The 17,246-nt window shown below is 40.0% G+C and overlaps 1 protein-coding gene across 8 annotated transcripts in view; it reads left to right on the top strand.

The window, feature by feature from the left end:
• The first annotated feature begins 7,536 nt into the window (after positions 1-7,536).
• Nipped-B (Nipped-B cohesin loading factor) overlaps positions 7,537-17,246 on the top strand; it is a 101,726-nt gene continuing 92,016 nt past the window's right edge. For 2 of the 8 annotated variants that reach the window (XM_067134478.1, XM_067134476.1), the window contains exon 1: positions 7,537-7,886. The gene's annotated coding sequence lies outside the window, so the exon portion shown is untranslated. Of the gene's footprint in view, positions 7,887-7,917; positions 8,317-17,246 lie in introns of those variants that run through there. The other 6 variants (XM_067134479.1, XM_067134480.1, XM_067134481.1 and 3 more) reach the window with 6 other exon arrangements.

Here is a 17,246-nt window from a genome sequence, read left to right as displayed (position 1 = left end):
CATAAAAGAAAATTCTTTTTACCCTTTGTTTATATCATTCATAGTGGGCCATGTGTTAACAGTTATTGTACATAATTCCCCGTGCATAAGCCAAAAAGTGTTTTGTAATTGCAAATACTAACAAATCCATTTTCTTCCAGCCAGGGTTTTTGAAGCCTTACAAGATAGCTTCTGAGGCGTGCTCTCAACAATCTTCTGAACCAGAACCTCACTCTTCATCCCTGTGATTGATGGTCAAGAAGGGAATGGCAGTTGGCAGACACAAGCCACCAGAAAAAAGCAAAGAGCCCCTCGATTGTCCAAAGGACCAAACCCTAATTATTGCAAGGTACCTCGCCTGAAACTTGGTAAGAGATGTCACATTTTTATCACAATCTTGCGCTCCTCAGTGAAACCAGACACCCTCGTAGAGAGAGTAAAGTTCCTCTCTGGCTCCGACCAGAGCTCTTATCTTTAATGAACTCCCTTGCTTTATTAGACATAAAATGGATTACAGGGTTACCTGCTAAAGATAAGAATTTCATTCCTGATATAAAGTCTTATGAGATAACCTATTCAGGACCAGTGGCCCTTGGAATAGTCACGGCACCCAAGTCTACAGTTCTCAGAGTAAGACTCACCTTTTACCACAAGTACCAGGTCATCCCTGCCTGCTAACACCCCTTGCCCTTCCACTCCAGTGATAACCTCATTCTTCATCTTTGCAATCAGCCATGGAATCACAGACATAATGCCATGGAATATTTTTGGTCTCGATTGGAACATGTCTATCTTAAACATGTTCTGTAAAAACTCCAGAAGCATCATTGTATTGCAAGAGACCCTCCTTTGGCTACATGACCTTGCCTTCTGTGATTCAGTGCATGGAGACTTAGATCTTTCTTGACTTCATCAACACATATGGATCATCATATTGTTTGAACGATCTTTCTCAATGAAGTTGCTGGATAACAGAAAAGTGGTTGCTTGTCAAAATCACTAGGCCTATAAATTAATGATGCAATGATGCTAATTTTTAGCATTTGCGGACCTCAGTTCTCATCCCTTGAACGATCTGACAATGACATTTCTCGTTTCTGTCAAAATCACTCTATAAATTAATGATGCAATGGTCCTTCCCCTCTCCTCCTATACATATATGCATAATAGAATGGTTGTTGGTTGGATCATTGCATAACATCTCATTGCCTACAGGATTAGATTATGAACAGCAATAATCACTACGATTTTGCGATAAGTTATCATGTTCCTTTACCAGTGTCATTCAATATCACATCCCTATCTACCATGAACCCAGTAAATGAGTAACCATCTACTACCAAGTGGAACTTTAAGAACCATCAGAAAACTAGATCCTTTAGAATGACCTCAGAAGCTAAGTTACAGTCCAACCTGCCAATGGCTTGCTTTGCAATAACCTCAGTCGCAGAAATAACCACCTCCAGAGAGATCTAAAAGAATTCTACTCAAATATTTTGCCACACTACTGATCGCGATACCTTTAGATCAATCCAAGGTAACTCTTATAACTTACCAGGATGGAACGATGTGGTTAAAGGTCTGTATTCCCGCTCTGGTAAAATGTTTTCATTGTGAAGGCAAACTGGCAGCCCAGCAAAGAACACTTTGCATTGCTAATGAGACAGGCAAGAGTGCAGTTCAGTCTTGCTCTGAGGTGTTGTACATTAAATGATAAGCAAGCAAGAGCAGAATCATTGTCCATAAAGTTAAATTCTGGTGATTACCCTTGTCTCTGGAATGACATTCAGTCCTTAAACCCCAGTACTAAGAAAGTATCACAGAGAGTAGGTGAAGCTATTGGAGATGATGCTATTGCAAGACAGTGGGGTGAAAATTATAGCTCTATACTGAATTGAAGGAAGTAGATAAACTTCTGACTGATAATATTCAGTTTCACTTAGCCAACCATATTATACCAGATAACAAAAGCAGCAACATTAAGAGCTACCTAATAATAAATCACCAGGCTGGGATGGTTCTCCCTGCAGAAGCTTCCAAATTCTGCCACCCAGTAATACACATTGTGCTTGCTGCACTTTTCAATGCATGCATCATCTTCTCCCAGAATTATTCACCGAGATTTCTTTTGTTTAATGATGCCATCAAACAAACATAAACTAGAAGATACAGTTGACCCAGGCAACTATCATCCAAATGCAATCACTACAAGCACATCAAACATATTTGATACTGATGCTTTTGCATTGCCTCCAAACCTCTGAACATCTGACATTTAGCTCAGATTTAAAGTTAGCCACTAAAACGACACTTGCATCTAAGTCCTGAAAGAATTGCTGAGGTATTATCTATCGTCAAGGTCAACCTCTTCTGTCTTCTTATGTTTAGTTGATATGAGAAAATGCATTTGACAGAGTTAACTGCCTAAAACTTCCCTTGAAGCTTTACAGAAGGGGTACATCCTTTTGTTTTAACTGTCATATTATATTGCTGGTTCTCCTCACAGCAGTTCTATATATTGTCATTCAATTCAACTCCTTGAACAGACTCCATCTAGGAGGCATTGTCTAATTTCACCTATTTAATACACACAGATGCCCTGAATATTAGTGAACTCACTTTCAATCAGATGCACCATCAGTGAAGTAACAATAAATAACCTCTGTTACATTGACGATATGGTTCTGATCTCCCATCAGCACAAGGTCTCCTGCAACGAATTGATACTTGCCACAGATATCCAGTTGAATTTGCATATTTTATACAGTGAAACCAAGACTTGGTGCATGTCGCTGCTCCTGAGAATGCTCCAACTTACTGAAGAAGCACAAATATTCATCAGAAATCAACATTTTGAAGTCATTCATGAATTCCTGTATATGGTCCACATCATGACTGATGACCCAAGAGATACACTGACACAGAACAGAGGCAATGTACTGACATCAGGATTTCAAGAAGCTTTGCCTTCTGTCACTGAGGACCCAAGTTGATGCTTTTCTTCTCCTACTATTGAAATGTATAAAGGTGTTCCCTTTGGAAGAACTATACCCAAGAGACCCTGAGACATGTCACTGTTGTTCTGAGGCATCTTACAACACACCTTGCTGCATAAGACTTCTGCAGGGTTCTTAGTGGCTACAACAGTGTCATCAGAACAGAAATTACTGATCTTGGCATGGTGTAGAATCCAATTCATCTATATTATCATTTAAAATTGGCCAATTATTCCCAGTTTTTAGACCTGTGTGTTTAAATATCCTCTGTATGAACTTTAAAATCTTAACCTTACCTTTGCTTTTGAAGGCACTTGTTATGCCTAATCCCGAGGAGACATGTAGAATGGACCATTAATTAGGGTGGCAAGTCTCTGTGAGGTTCCTGTTTCAAATAGGGGGTTTTCCTTCCCTTTGTCTTGAAAACACCTCATCACTCTCAGCTTCTGCTGAAATAAACTCCTCCAAACAAAGCTCTGTTTCTTCTTTCTCCATGAGATGATAGGATTTGGCAGCTGGGGGTTGAGATAAGCTACCTCTATTGGTCTGCTCTGCTCTCAACTGTCTTGTCTCTCTTGTTCTGGTTATATATTTAGCTGCACTAAGCCCTGAATCAAACATTTGAGCCTGCTAACTAAGAATACTTCACTAACAGTTTATCAATAAACATTTTGGCTGACCAACTTAGGTACAAAATTAAAATGTACAGCACTTTGTTGATAAATCTAGAATGTAAAGAGAAAATGACCAATTTTTTTTTTTTTTTTGTTTGACAGTGCAACAGGTAATGATGGTGAGGGTAGCCATCCAAAAGAAAATAATAATCTCATAAATTTTGCTTTGACAACACACCATCACTTAAGAAAGCTTATCTCATAAATTTTGTCTCAATTTAGTCCACTGAGGTAATATGCACCAATGTTGAGCTTTCTTAGAATGCTGTCCACTTGAGTACTTGAAGCTCTAAAATGCTATGGTCTAACTCATGATCCTTGGATTTTTGATTTGCAAAACTGTCCTGTGGTCAGTTTGTACCACAAAATCCATCCCATACAGGTACAGATGGAGTCTCTAGACTTTCAAAATTACTGTTAGGCAATCCTTTTACAAGGTAGTATTTGCATTCATTCTTCTGAGTTTCCTGTTTTCAAAGAAAATGGAAATATGACATCTGCAGAATTTTGCAGTAGTATGCCTCCTGGTCGTTCATTTGATGCATCCATCTTCACAATGAAGCTCTATTGAAGTCTGGTACTCGTAGTATTGGTGCATATCCTAGTGCCTGCTTCAGTTCATCAAATGTCTTTTGTTGAGGTTCCTTCCACTTCACTTTATTCAGTTGTCCCTTCTTCACCAGGTTGATCAAAGGCACTGCTAGTCTTGCTTAGTTGTTCACAGACTTTCTGCAGTAGCCTGTCAAACTTGTGAATGATCTTACTTACGTCTTGGTCTGTGATGGTACTATGTCTCGTATCCTCATCAACTGGCTTCATACTTGGCAATCCTATTATAGCTGACCTGGTGTCTGAGGAATTCCATTTCACTGTGTCTGATGTTATACTTGAAAAACTGGATAGTCAGACCTGTTTCCCTCACACTGTGGCCATCACTCACACTGGAATAGGTCTAATGACTCTACTTGAGTCAACATGTCGTCCACAAATTGATCAGTGTTCTTAGCTCCAACGAACATCTTTCTCATCACTCTGCTGAAAGCGTTGTTGTATTTGGAACATGCAGATCTGAGGAGCAGAGAAAGAGGTACTGTAACTTACCAGTTAGTGAAGGGCGCATGGGCATAGGGAAGGTAACTATGCTATGAGACACAGGTTTTACAAGTGTAGTTCTTTGCAAAAAGTTTAGTATCTGAGGACCAATGACTGATAAGAAATGGGTTTATGCACTCACTGATAGGAATATCTGTAGATACCCAGTTGCAAGGGGATTACGTAAACCCTCCACATTAAGTTGCTGAGTTGCAAGCTAGGTGTCTGTATAACCCTATTTATAACCCTATTCTTAGACAAATTCCAGGTACAGAGGGCCTTGCAGAAATGACCAAAGCCGGAGCTGGTATGGTTGGATGAGCCAGAGGAAACGAATGCAGGGATAGATTTGGAAAAGGTTAGTGCCAAGACAGCATCTGAAGAGACCAGAGCCCTAGTCCAGGGAGAGAAGTGCAGAGTTATCCCACATATAGGGACAGAGCAGCTAAGAGAAGCCCAGCAGAAGGATCCCAGTTTAGCCAAGCAGTGGGACACAGAATACACTGGACAAAGGGTGAAGGAACTTTGAAGTTCAAGGTGATTTTTTTATGTCATACTGTACTGTGTTTTCCATGGCAAGGTGGCTGGAGAAGTGTGGTAAATCTTGGTGCCAGAGATAAATCCAGCTCACACAATGAAGCTGGCCCATGAATCATCATTGGTGGTCGTCTTGAGGCCAAGAAGACTGTTGACCACATAACCAGCAGCTTTCATTGGATAGGAGTGGTTGCAGACATCACCAGATGTTGCAGGTCTTGAGACCTTTGCCAGAAGACTGCACCAAAGGGCTGTACTAGCAGCATAATGCTATAAAAGATACCTTTGATGGAAGGGCTGTTTAAAAGAGCAGCAGTAGGCCTGACTGGACCTGTGTCACCAGTGCTGGAGAAAGGCAACAGGTACATCCTGGTGGTGGCAGACTTTGTTACAAGGTACCCAGAAGTAGAACTCCTGAAAACAGAAACCGACTGACTAGCAGAGGCACTACTTGAAGTTATTTTGCATAGTAGGTTTCCCAAAGAAATGCTCAGCAACTGAGGTACCCAGTTTACTTCTAGGTTTTGACCAGGACTCTGTAAAGTCTAGCTGGGAACACAAGTGTATACAAGAATTGTTGAGAACTGGAGCAACTATATATATTGGTCAAGGAAGAGAAGAAATCAGCAGAGTTAAGAGAACATACAAACAGGAGGCAAAAGAATTCCTGAAAACACCCCAGACAGTCGTCTCAAGCAGAAGGAACACAGCTTCATTCACCAGAATTTATTTTAGCAGCAGCTAAAGGAGAGTGAACTGAACATCGCAAGACCACCTCCACAAGTTATGTCTAATCTCAAGTGAAATCATTAATGTGTTCAGGTTTGTGAATAAGTCTTATAATTCCATCTTGTACTAATGTTTTAGTCACACCACTATAAAGTAAAAGGCCACTTCTCCCTAGGGCCTTTTAACTCAATGTACAACAGGATCCCCTGGTCTATTAAAAATTCTGTCCTGTCACATGAGACCCTACATCGAGGTCCATCAGTTCTGAAATTGACTTCATTAAAATGATTTTAACCTGGAGGAGTCAACCAGTGCAACAGAAAATATATCAGTAAATGTATACTTCTGAAGACTCCCCACAAAGATTAACAATCAACAAGGATATATGACCTTTTATTCAACTAGCACAGACTTTCCAGCTTTCATCTGTACAGTACAATACTTTACATTATGTATTATAGAAACATTACATTGGTAGATTGGTAGTGAACATCAGTATAACATGTGTGTACATGTTTTTCTTGTGTGGATGTTAAAAGGATTAGGTATGATTTTCCTCCACATTTATCAGTCGTTCTTACAGAATGCACAAAGACTGTATATCAAACACTTATAGTGAGGAAAGAGGATGATAATTTACTTAATAATTTCTCCGTCAACTTGAACTGTTACTTGTGACTTTTAAGATGACAAAAATATTTTTGCTCAGGATTAAAATCCTTCTGAGACAAAGTTCCTCTTTACATACCGAACTTGTAACATTAACTTCATTTGGTTGATACTAAATTTATTCCATAGATACTAAAATCTTTATTTATTTCTTTGTTTTGTTACAGATAATGAAGCTGATAGAGTTTAAAAGGCATATTACAAATCAATTAAGACCCTTTCAGTAATTACTTTACTTTAGCGTGAGCTAGTGAGTATCACAAACATATCCTACTTTCTGATTTGATTGACTGCAGGAAATTGGGTTTAGAACTTTCAGATCTTACAGGTATAATCAGGATTGACATCTAATAACATTTATTGTTCGTAATACAAACCACAAAACTGAAATGGAACCCGGAAACGCTCCCCTACCTTGGCTTAATGCTTTGATTAGTAGGAGGTATTTAAGTAAAGGGCAGTAGATTTTCTACTTATATATCCAATAATTAAGTTATTTATATCGATTAAATTTAAAAAGTCTCCGTATTCATGGTATACTGGTAAAATCAAGGAGATTTTTGAATTTACCAAATTTGAATATGGGCTCACGTATTTTTAGAAGAGTTTATCCCTTAAAACATAGAAAATGGGCAAAAACCCTCCATTCTTTATGATTGAATAAAATTTGCCTTATTTTAGTGTTCACCGGCTACTATTAACAATTATTACATTTGTAAAAGTTAGATTATATATTAATCCATACGTGAGGCCGGGTCTTAGCCCACCTGGACAGCAAGAACCCCGAAAATACCAGGAAAATTTGTCTGCAAAGGCTGGAGGAGTAAGAGTGACCTGCACTATTTACATCATGTATTCTTGCGCTTTCTGGTGATTTAACAGTTTACGGCACGCCGTCGCCGCCAAATAATCATTTTATTGCATTCTAAACGCGAGAAATGCCCTTTGGCAGGCGGAAAGGGGCCGCCCTCGAAAAATAATTCGCGATCGTGCGACGAACTAGTTTCCAGCGAGCGGTATCAAAGGCAGTGTACGGTGGCCGAAGTGTCTGTGGCGCGTCTAGTTGTTTGGGATCCAGAATTTCGTACGATTTTCACCTTTCTAGTGACCCGTCGATTCTTCTGGACGGGAAGATCCGACAGTGCTGTGATGAAAATGCTTTCCGCGTGGCTTCTTTCCCCCGAGCATCCGTAGAAACCATTCATATGAGGTAAGTTATGGGGGCTCTTGTTATCGCTCTCAGCTCTTTTCTCCTCGACTGAAGGAAGAAGTTTTGTTTTTCTCGCCGCCCGATTCCGCAGGGGGTGATGCCCCCCTTGCTGGCGAGCGCCCTTCGGGCGGCCTCGCCGAGGCCCTGGGCGGCACGAGGGCCAGCTGGCCGCCCCTCGAGGAAAGTGGAAAAATTTTTTGAAATGTTCGTCGTCGGGAGAGAGAGAGAGAGAGAGAGTTGGGCTCCGTACACTTGGCCATTGTACCCTGGCGGCGGCACTGGCAATCTGGCCGTCGCTCTCTTCTCCCTCGTTTCCATGCCCCGCGCCCGTGCCCCGAGTGCCGTGCCCATGCCCGCCGTGTCGTTTGGGGGCTTGCCTTTCGATCCGTGGCGAAAAGGAGCGGCCCCGTGGCGTCGCCAGGAAGAAAAAGTAAGTAAAAGTGAGTGAGGGCGCTGCTTCGCCACCGGCCACATAGATGGCGTCACCGTCGGCCTTTTCCAGAAAATGGAGTCATTGACATGGTCGGACGGCCCTCCCTCCTCCTCCTCCTCCTCCGCCTCCGCCGCCTCCTCCTCCTCCCCTCGATGCTTCATCTCATCTCTCCTCACGCCGAAGGGAAGACCGAACATCGGGCTTTATTTAGATGTATCAGTCGCTTCGCCCTCCCGTCGGGTTCGGGCGGAATGGCCCCCCCCCGAAAAATATTTTTCGCGAGGGGGAGTGCATGGTTATGGGTTGTTCTTCGCCTCCTCCTCCTCCTCCTCCTCCACCTCCTCCCTCCTGCGCCATGATCAGCTGATCATGGCGAGAAAGTGGACGAATTTCGGTGACCCCCTTTTGGGCATGTGTCGCCCCTGCGAGGATTGCGGAGGGGAACTTATGCCCGGATTATTTGCGGGCGCCAAACATGCCCCGTTCGGGCTTTGTTTTTCCACCACCCTACGTGCCCGCCCGCTCTCTCTCTCTCTCTCTCTCTCTCTCTCTCTCTCTCTCTCTCTCTCTCTCTCTCTCTCGAATCACGAATAAAAAATTACTAGAAATGATAAGGTCTAATTATTCACCAGCCTACGTGCTCTCTCTCTCTCTCTCTCTCTCTCTCTCTCTCTCTAAAAAAAAAAAAATGTTAGAAATTATAAGGATGTCTTATTTTGCTGTCAGTCCATCCTGCTCATCAGTATTTTCAAATGTATCACCTACAGCCAATCCTGTAGGATGATTAACCTAGGCTAGGCAAGCCTAATGCAAGCTGTAGTTACCATAGGCCCGGTAGCAAGAAAATGACGAACCCTATAGATGCCCATTTACTCTGCTTCAGCGCTGCATCGCCTAAGCGTAGTAGCCTGCTTTTTTTAAAGTTCAGGTTTTTTTTGGCTTAGCCGAGGTTTTAAGAGACCTGAAACAGTCCAAAGTGCCTGACAAAATATATATATACTCATATAATTATATATAATGAGTGAGGTTTATATTCAGTCACGTAAAACGGATCTTTTCCGTGGCTTAAATGTAATTTTTCTGCTATGTTTGTCAAAGAGTTTGATAATTATCGTCCTGGTTAAGTTTCGGATGTCAACCTTTCTGCCGTCTTTGATATGATCGCATGCAGTTGAATTCGCATTATTTTTGGGGTAGGAAGCCACGTAACGTGAGCTAGGATAGGAGCCTACTCCAGGACATTTTCTCTGAGGCTTATGGGAACTTTTAGCTGGGTTTTGGGGTTGCATAATAAAACCAAAACACACGCACACTGCTAAAATCTCTACTTGAGAAGTTGCAGAGTTCTACGATAAATAAAACGAACTGTGAAGCGACCAGTTAAGTCCTAACCCTAGGATCTAAATTAGAAATTACAAGGACTAGTTTCATTGCTAGAATCTACACACGAGTTACAATGCTAGTTTAATACTTGAGTCTACATGGGGACGTTACAAAGCTAGTCGATGACAGAATCTACATTGGGAAGTTACAGCGCTAAATTTATGGTTGAAATCTGTACTGACAATGACAATCATGCTAGAAGGCAACTGATTAGTTTTAATGTTTTATCATCTCAAAACCCTCTCAAAGGTGGTAAGAATAAAACTGAGACGTCACGAGGTTGAGGTCAGGGCGCTGGCTGCTTCCCATCTCATCTCCGTGATGCCACCAATTCCTCGCATAAACAATCATTGTTTTTATTTTTACCGGTTTTCAGCTGGCGCCAGGAGATTCGTCCTGACGTTAAGACCGCAAGTTTTGTTAGCTATGAAGAATACAAATTAATTTAAATTTGTCATTTTTAGGGTGAAATAGATCGTCATACTCTCTAATCCAACCTTTTGAGTGCGAGTAGGGAAGACGAGAGAAGGATTTTGGGTTTGGGAATCTGAAATGGACAACATAACCATGGTTTTACTCCTTTTCTTTACCATTAATGTTAACAAGTATTTACAAGAGTAATGGAGGATTATAGTTTGAAAGGATTTATAATCCAAGACTAATGATAAACTCAATCCCGATGAGCTTATTTTTTGTTAACCCAAGTCAAAATTAATGTTCGATTGAGATGTGTTGAAAAAAACTAGTTAAACTAATCAGTTGAGGTTTTAGCATTAAAAATAGCCTTATGAGTTATCAGTACAGATTTCAACTTTAATTTAGCTTCTCACTGTAGATTCTGTCGTCAACTAGCTTTGTTTTATTTTTCGTAAAACTTGGTATATAACTTCTCAGTAGAGATTTTAGCAGTAAAACTGGCGTACCTGAAAACTGAATCTGTAACATATGAACAATTTTGTTCAGTCTCTAAAATTTTTCAGAATTCATTGTTTAATCCTAAATGGCAAATTGGCTTCCAAATTAATTAGTTATCTTTTGTTTAGATACTTTGTTTTTCAGCACTTTATTAGTTGGCTTATTCACTGAATATTTATTACTGACTTCACCTACGTGATCGTCAGTGGGTACTGGCAGCTTATTTTTAGTCCAAATGAGAAACAGAAACATAAATTTGGACTCGTTTCTTTGAGTCTGATGATGTCTTGTATAATTACCAAAATCTTGTTGTAATGTAGAAATGGTAATTACCAAAAATCTTGTTGTAATGTAGAAATGATAACTTGCGTTTGTTTCTTCAAATTAAACTACAGCACACGAGCATTTGATGCAGAGACTAGTTCAGAAATTGCTAATTGTTAGGGAGAGGGGGGGAGGCCTGATCCCCCAACTATGTAACCTCAGCTAGGATGCAAGTGTTAATAGGTGCAGCAAGTCTACTGCCTGCGAATAACAATGGAAAACTCCTGTACTTACAATGGTTTGTTCATGCAAAGCATAACCGTACGTATTCACTTTGGAAAAGTCATCCAGTCATAACAACAAAGCCAGACTGCTTTATTTCTAATAAGTATATGTCATAATTGTTTTTTTTTTTTTTCTGGACAGTACCATCGAGGCTATTTTAAAGACATGTTTTTTTGGCTGTGGTGAACATTGTACGCCAGCAGAAATAATCAGAGTTAACGAGTTATTTTAATTTGATGAGTATGATGATGATTCACAGCCTTGTACCACAGATCATTTTAATCTCTTATTTTTGATGATTGTAAACCTGAGAATGTAATGTTGTAATGTTATTTTACATTGTTATGCTTTGATACTCTTGTGTCTCAATGTCATGGATTTACCTAGATTTTTCTTCACTATTGCCCATGCTCTGTACCCTGATTTATCTGAACTAGTGTACTTTTGGAATGTTGATATTGTGTAATGTGATTTTTCTTATTATTGAATGCACTACTACAGTTAGTACATGAATACACTACAGTATAATGAAATTTACTGTTTTTTACACATTTTTCATATCTTGAATAGCTTTATTTAGTATTAGATAGCCATTATGCATTTAATTCTCTCTGGCAGTGTTGAATGAATCCAGGCTTTGCACCTCATCATGACTAAAAGCAATTTATTGGCAAGAAGCTCAATTCTGTTCTGTAGATTTTTCCAACGGCTACTCATTTTGGGAAAGAAGTCTTGGCCAGATGCATTTTGTTCTGAAGGCCAGGTAGCTTATTTCAATCTTCAGCACAGGGCATTGCTGTTTACTATAGATCAGAGTTTCCTAGTCATTGTCTGAGGAACACAAATACTACATATATTGACTTTAATATACGTATATGCAGTGCAGAAGCTCGAATTACGTTTGGTGTCACAAACATGGCAGGTCTCAGCAGTTCAGTCGTCTTGCCCTTTTTAAATCCAGCTATTAGACGGTTACATTTGCATTTTAGGTGGCGTGTGGGATCTGGTTCTGACAGATGTTTCTGTCATAGTTGGGGATAATTCCATAGAGATTTTATCAGCATGTCAGACCATTTTTCAGTGAGTTGTCAGCACGTCGGGCCATTTTTCAGTCCATTGAGCGTCTCGTTATCAATTCATACAGTTCTAATGTACTTTGGAAAGAGTATGGGTAGTCCCATGCCAGCTGAGAAATACATTGTGGTTTTAAATAGAAAACATTTGTTCCCTCCCAGAGTCTTTGGTTCAGAGTTGATGTAGACAGGCGTAGCCTACTATAATGGACACCCACTTGAACTAGCAGAGCTTGGCCGAGTTCCTAGGAAGGAAGAAGTGTTTTTAAATTATAATGTTGAGGTGAAAAATCACTTAAAAGAAAAACTTTGGTGGACCAAGCTATGAGTAAAATCCTCTGAATTTAGTACCCTTATTCCTATATAGGTGGTGTAATTAGCTAATGATGAGAAATGAAATAGACTACTAACAGGCTGATATATCAAAGAGAACTTTTAGACTGAAAACAGTATTCCATTGAAACTCTTCATTATACTGAATATATTCAGCCACTTCTCATCATATAGTCTATGCTTCGCTTTCGAGGTACCTTATTATTAGTTGTGAATATGATTTAGGCTACTTTTTATATAGTTAAAAAGATGTCTGAAACTTTTTCCAAGTGCAACATCAATATTAGTTTGAAAATTGCATTTTCCAACGGCTAAAATTATACAGTACTGCAGGATGCTTTTTTAAAAGGCTTATTCAAGTGCCAATTGTAATAATTATAGTTACCCAAACTCACACACTTGCCGATAGACATAAAACAGGTGCTTGAGATGCTGTCCAAATTTTAACTACTAGGGTATACTGTGGACCCTGCCTAATCGCGGGTCTGGAGTCGCTGCTTCTATTTGCGGATTTCTCTGTGGAACATATGTACACAATATTCGTGGAAAATTCACCTATTCGCTGTTTTTTTCATTGAGAAATATTCATAAATTACTGTATTTTCTTATAATTTTTGTGACTAAATGCACTTTTTGTGATAAAACCATTAAAATATTCAGGTATAAGCATTTTTAGAGGGTTTTTTGGTGTTTTGAAAAATCAAAATAGGCAGTTAAAAGTGTTTTCAGAGAGGTTTTAAGTATTTGCGGGGGGCAGTGGTACGCATCTCCCCGCAAATACAAGGGGTTGAGTGTCTTTCAGAAACTGACCTGTTCTAGAATAAATAGCTAACAGTTTTATGAAGAAAACTTACCTTACATTTACACCATTTTTCCAAGTACTCTGTTGTAGTTATCAGGACATTTAAGCACTTAGTGTATCGTACTGTATGACACGATTTTTGATTCACATTACACATCCCTGCTGCCAGCTCATTCAGAAGCATAGTGACTAATGTACTTCCCTTTGTTCTTTCTCAATCACAATGATCCCACTGCTAATTAGTAGTTCTTGTGTGATTCTTAATGGCCCCTGCAATCTCTATAGTATTGTGCAGGTTGCTTTAGCATTTGAGCTGGCTCTTGGGAGCGTGAACTGTAAACAAAGATTGGGTATGGTAAGGTAATGCTTAAATGCTTGGGGTGACTGTTTGGAGAACATAGTCTGTGGTGTATAGATGTAAAATAAGAAGTATTTGTATAAATCTTTGTGTTTAATTGTTCATTTACAGAACAAACCCTTGGTCTTAATGTAAGGGGATTGTCTCAAGCGCCCAGCTGGAGTCCAGTTATTTAGCCTACCTGCTGAGGTAACCACTGCCTTGCTTCCCAGGTAGCATGTGGGTGAAGGGCTTGGATGCTGATCATGCAGGATATTGCTCACCGATGCAATATTCTAGCAACCGCAAAACCTTTAGTGCTGCCTTTGACGTTGTTATGCATAAGTGTCTTGTAGTTAAACTGGAAACATGAGTGTAGAAGTTAACAAACGTAACAATCTCAGAATAGGGTACTTTTTAGAACAATGGCCCTACATGCGGTACCTGCTTGTACCTTAAAAAAAAATGTAGGTAATTCAACAAGTTCATCGTGACACAGGTTTTGGTGTGAGCAGCTACCCTGAACATGTGTCCTGTGCTTCATCTAATAGGCTATGTGGTGTGTGGCTTAACAGTCGCTGGGCTTTGGGTCTTAGGCTTTTCGAATCAAAGCCACTGCAAGCACAGATTGACCCAAGTTGTGTCCTAGGGCGTTTTATCTAATAGAAATGAATTAAAAAATGGATTGTGGAATGTAGGGTGACAGTTAGATGTTTGATCACATGACTGTGGACATCCGGCAAAACTTGTGGCCCAAGTTTTTGTGAGTAGCCTAAACAGTGGGTTGTGTCCTTGTTGTTGCCGCCTCAGTGATGCTTTCCAAAGCCTAAGTTGTGTTTATTGGCCTTCATACCTAGAGAAGTCAAAGCTTCGCTGTTGGGGCATGACATTTGCAAGGGCATGGGCCATAACGAGATCTTTCCCATCCATTTTACAAAGGTTGCTGATTTCGTTATTCCTAAGATGACAGTTGTTTTCAGAGAACTAGTTGGATGTTTGGAGAAAGGGAACGTTGCTGTATTTCCTGTGGGAATAAGTCCATCCTCTTGCCCCTCAGAATATAGGCCAATTTCAGTTACCCTTGTTTTATTTAAGGATTCAGAGAAGCTACACTTAAGTGTGTGTGTAGGTTTGTTGAAGGCAGTGATGCCAGCATTACCTTTTGGGTTTTATAAAGGCCTTGGTACTTGATAGGTGTTCTTCAAGGTAGTGTTCTTGGACCTTTGCAATTTATTATGTACTCTAATTACATGTGGCAGGGTCTGGCGAACAAAGTGCTTATGCCAATGATGCTACTCTTCTGGCTCTTGTCCCTTGTCTGCGCTTTAGGTCTGTAGTTGCGGAGTGCTTGAATAGAGATCTGGCACATAGGCCTATTCATGAATGGAGTAGGCTTTGGGACACGAAGCTGATCCTTCTAGAACTCGAAGTATGATAGACAGTCCAGAACAGTTTTGCCTTTGCAACTTGATTTATATATAAATGGTACAGTTTTAAATGTCAGTGACATTTTAAAGATTTTGGATGTAACTTTTGACAAGGAATTGACTTTACAGAAGCATATGTGCAATATCGCCGCCTCTTTTCCACAAGAAGTTGGTATCGTGGAAACGTTTATGAATGTTTCATGGTGAAACTAGGCCATGATATCTAAGTGTTTTACTCTTTTCTTCTCCCTTGTTTGGAATACTGTTCTCCAGTGTGGTCTGTTGGTGCTGGTTCATCTCAAACTCTTGGATAGAGTACAGTACAATACAGTTGACCCTTGGTATTCGTGGGGGATGCGTATGCCTACCCCCCATGAATGGCTCAAATCTGCGAATACTTGAAACCCCTCACAAAATGCTTATAATTGCCTATTTTGTTAGTTCAAAATGCCATAAAACCCTCAAAAAATGCTTATACCTGAATATTTTAATAGTTTCATCACAAAAAGTGCATTTAATCATAAAAATATGAAAATACAGTAATTTGCAAATACAGTATTTCTCTAGGAAAAATACTGCTAATAGGTGAATTTTCCGTGAATAATTTGTATATTTGTTCCTTAGAGAAATCCGCGAATCTGGAACTGAGAATAGTGGGGGTCAACTGTAATATCATCAGTCAAATTCATCTTGCCAGCTCTGAATGTTAGCTTGTGGCATAGGTGTAAAGTGATTTCAGTATGTTTGTTGCATAAAATGTGCTAAAATGACAAACGTCCTCTGTACTCTTCTTTACCTGACCTAGCTGCTTTCGCTCGCAACACTAGGCAGACTGCTGCTGCAGACATTGCGTCATTTTTCAGTAGCAGTTTTAACACTACAGCACTCAGTCTGCCAGGTGTTTAATTTTTGCTACAACTGAACTGTGGACTAGGTTACCTAGTCCAGTTGTCAAATCTTCTGATCTTCAAATGTTTAAGCAGTGAGCAAATTCGTTCTTGCTTTCTGCTGACATCTCTTGAATTCAGGTGTGTCTTTTTCTCTCCCACTCAAATGTTTGATTATTTATCACCTTTTCCTATAATTTATCACTCTCTGCAGGGTGTGATTTCTCTATGGAACCCCTTTGGTTTATAGTCTGTTGGCTGTCCATAAGACAGAGAGAAGCACTGTACACCAGTGATATTCAGAAGAAAATTATGTCCAAGAGTATGGTTGCTTGATTGTGTTCTGGATGTAAGGGATGACTTTGTCAAGAAAAGGTATAGAGAAATTTTTAATAACATTTGGTCAGTAAAGCTTTGTGTCAGGAGAATCAACCACAGTTTTTGTTTAAAATGAGCCAGCAGTTTGAGAAACCTCAGAGAAATGGGAAGTTACGGTATGCTTTAACTAATTTGTGGGTTTTAAGAAGGCAAGTGGATTTGGTGGGCATTATAAAGGCTGAGGGTTCTCTAAAGACTGAATTAAATAAGTGGTAGCACCATAACAATTCAGGTTTGTTCTTATCCTGGAAAACAGATCAAGGTTGTTAGTTGCACAATGATGGGTAGGAGGAGCAGTTAGTACAGTGATTGATAATGAAGTGGCACTACACCAACCAATGGGAATGCCCAGAAGGTCAGTAAGGGCTTAGATGATGAGGTGAGCCACGTGGAAATTCACTGCTAGCTATTATGCATTTTCATATATAAAAAGTCACTCAAGTTTGCATATTGCGGTCTGGGTTTTCTGTACTGTAGGCTATACTGATTTTCGGTCCAGTCTTCTCCATTCCACATTTTCATTTTGAGAAAAGTTCTGACTTCGTCATTTGCTTCTGGAGGTGATCAACATATCGGGGAGATTTTGCTTGCCCATGTGACTTAATTCAGTTTACTCTAAATATGTAGGCGTTTTGTTATTGTGAGACGATGTGTAGTGATAGTACGTCTTACCTCTTGTCATCTAGATTGTGACGGTTTGGCAATCTAGAATTGAACACTTGACTAAACAGTCATTTTAAGAGGAAAGTGAGACAGCAGGGATGGAGAGGATGGTGACCCTGTTTTGATGCTTCATCCCAGATTCATCCTGGTACAGCTGATCCCGAAGCGGATGGTGGTCGA

The sequence above is a fragment of the Macrobrachium rosenbergii genome, chromosome 36 (assembly GCF_040412425.1).
Source record: "Macrobrachium rosenbergii isolate ZJJX-2024 chromosome 36, ASM4041242v1, whole genome shotgun sequence".
NCBI lineage: Eukaryota > Metazoa > Arthropoda > Malacostraca > Decapoda > Palaemonidae > Macrobrachium > Macrobrachium rosenbergii.
The sequence above is the reverse complement of the archived record's forward strand: the minus strand, read 5'-3'. Positions and strand labels throughout refer to the sequence as shown.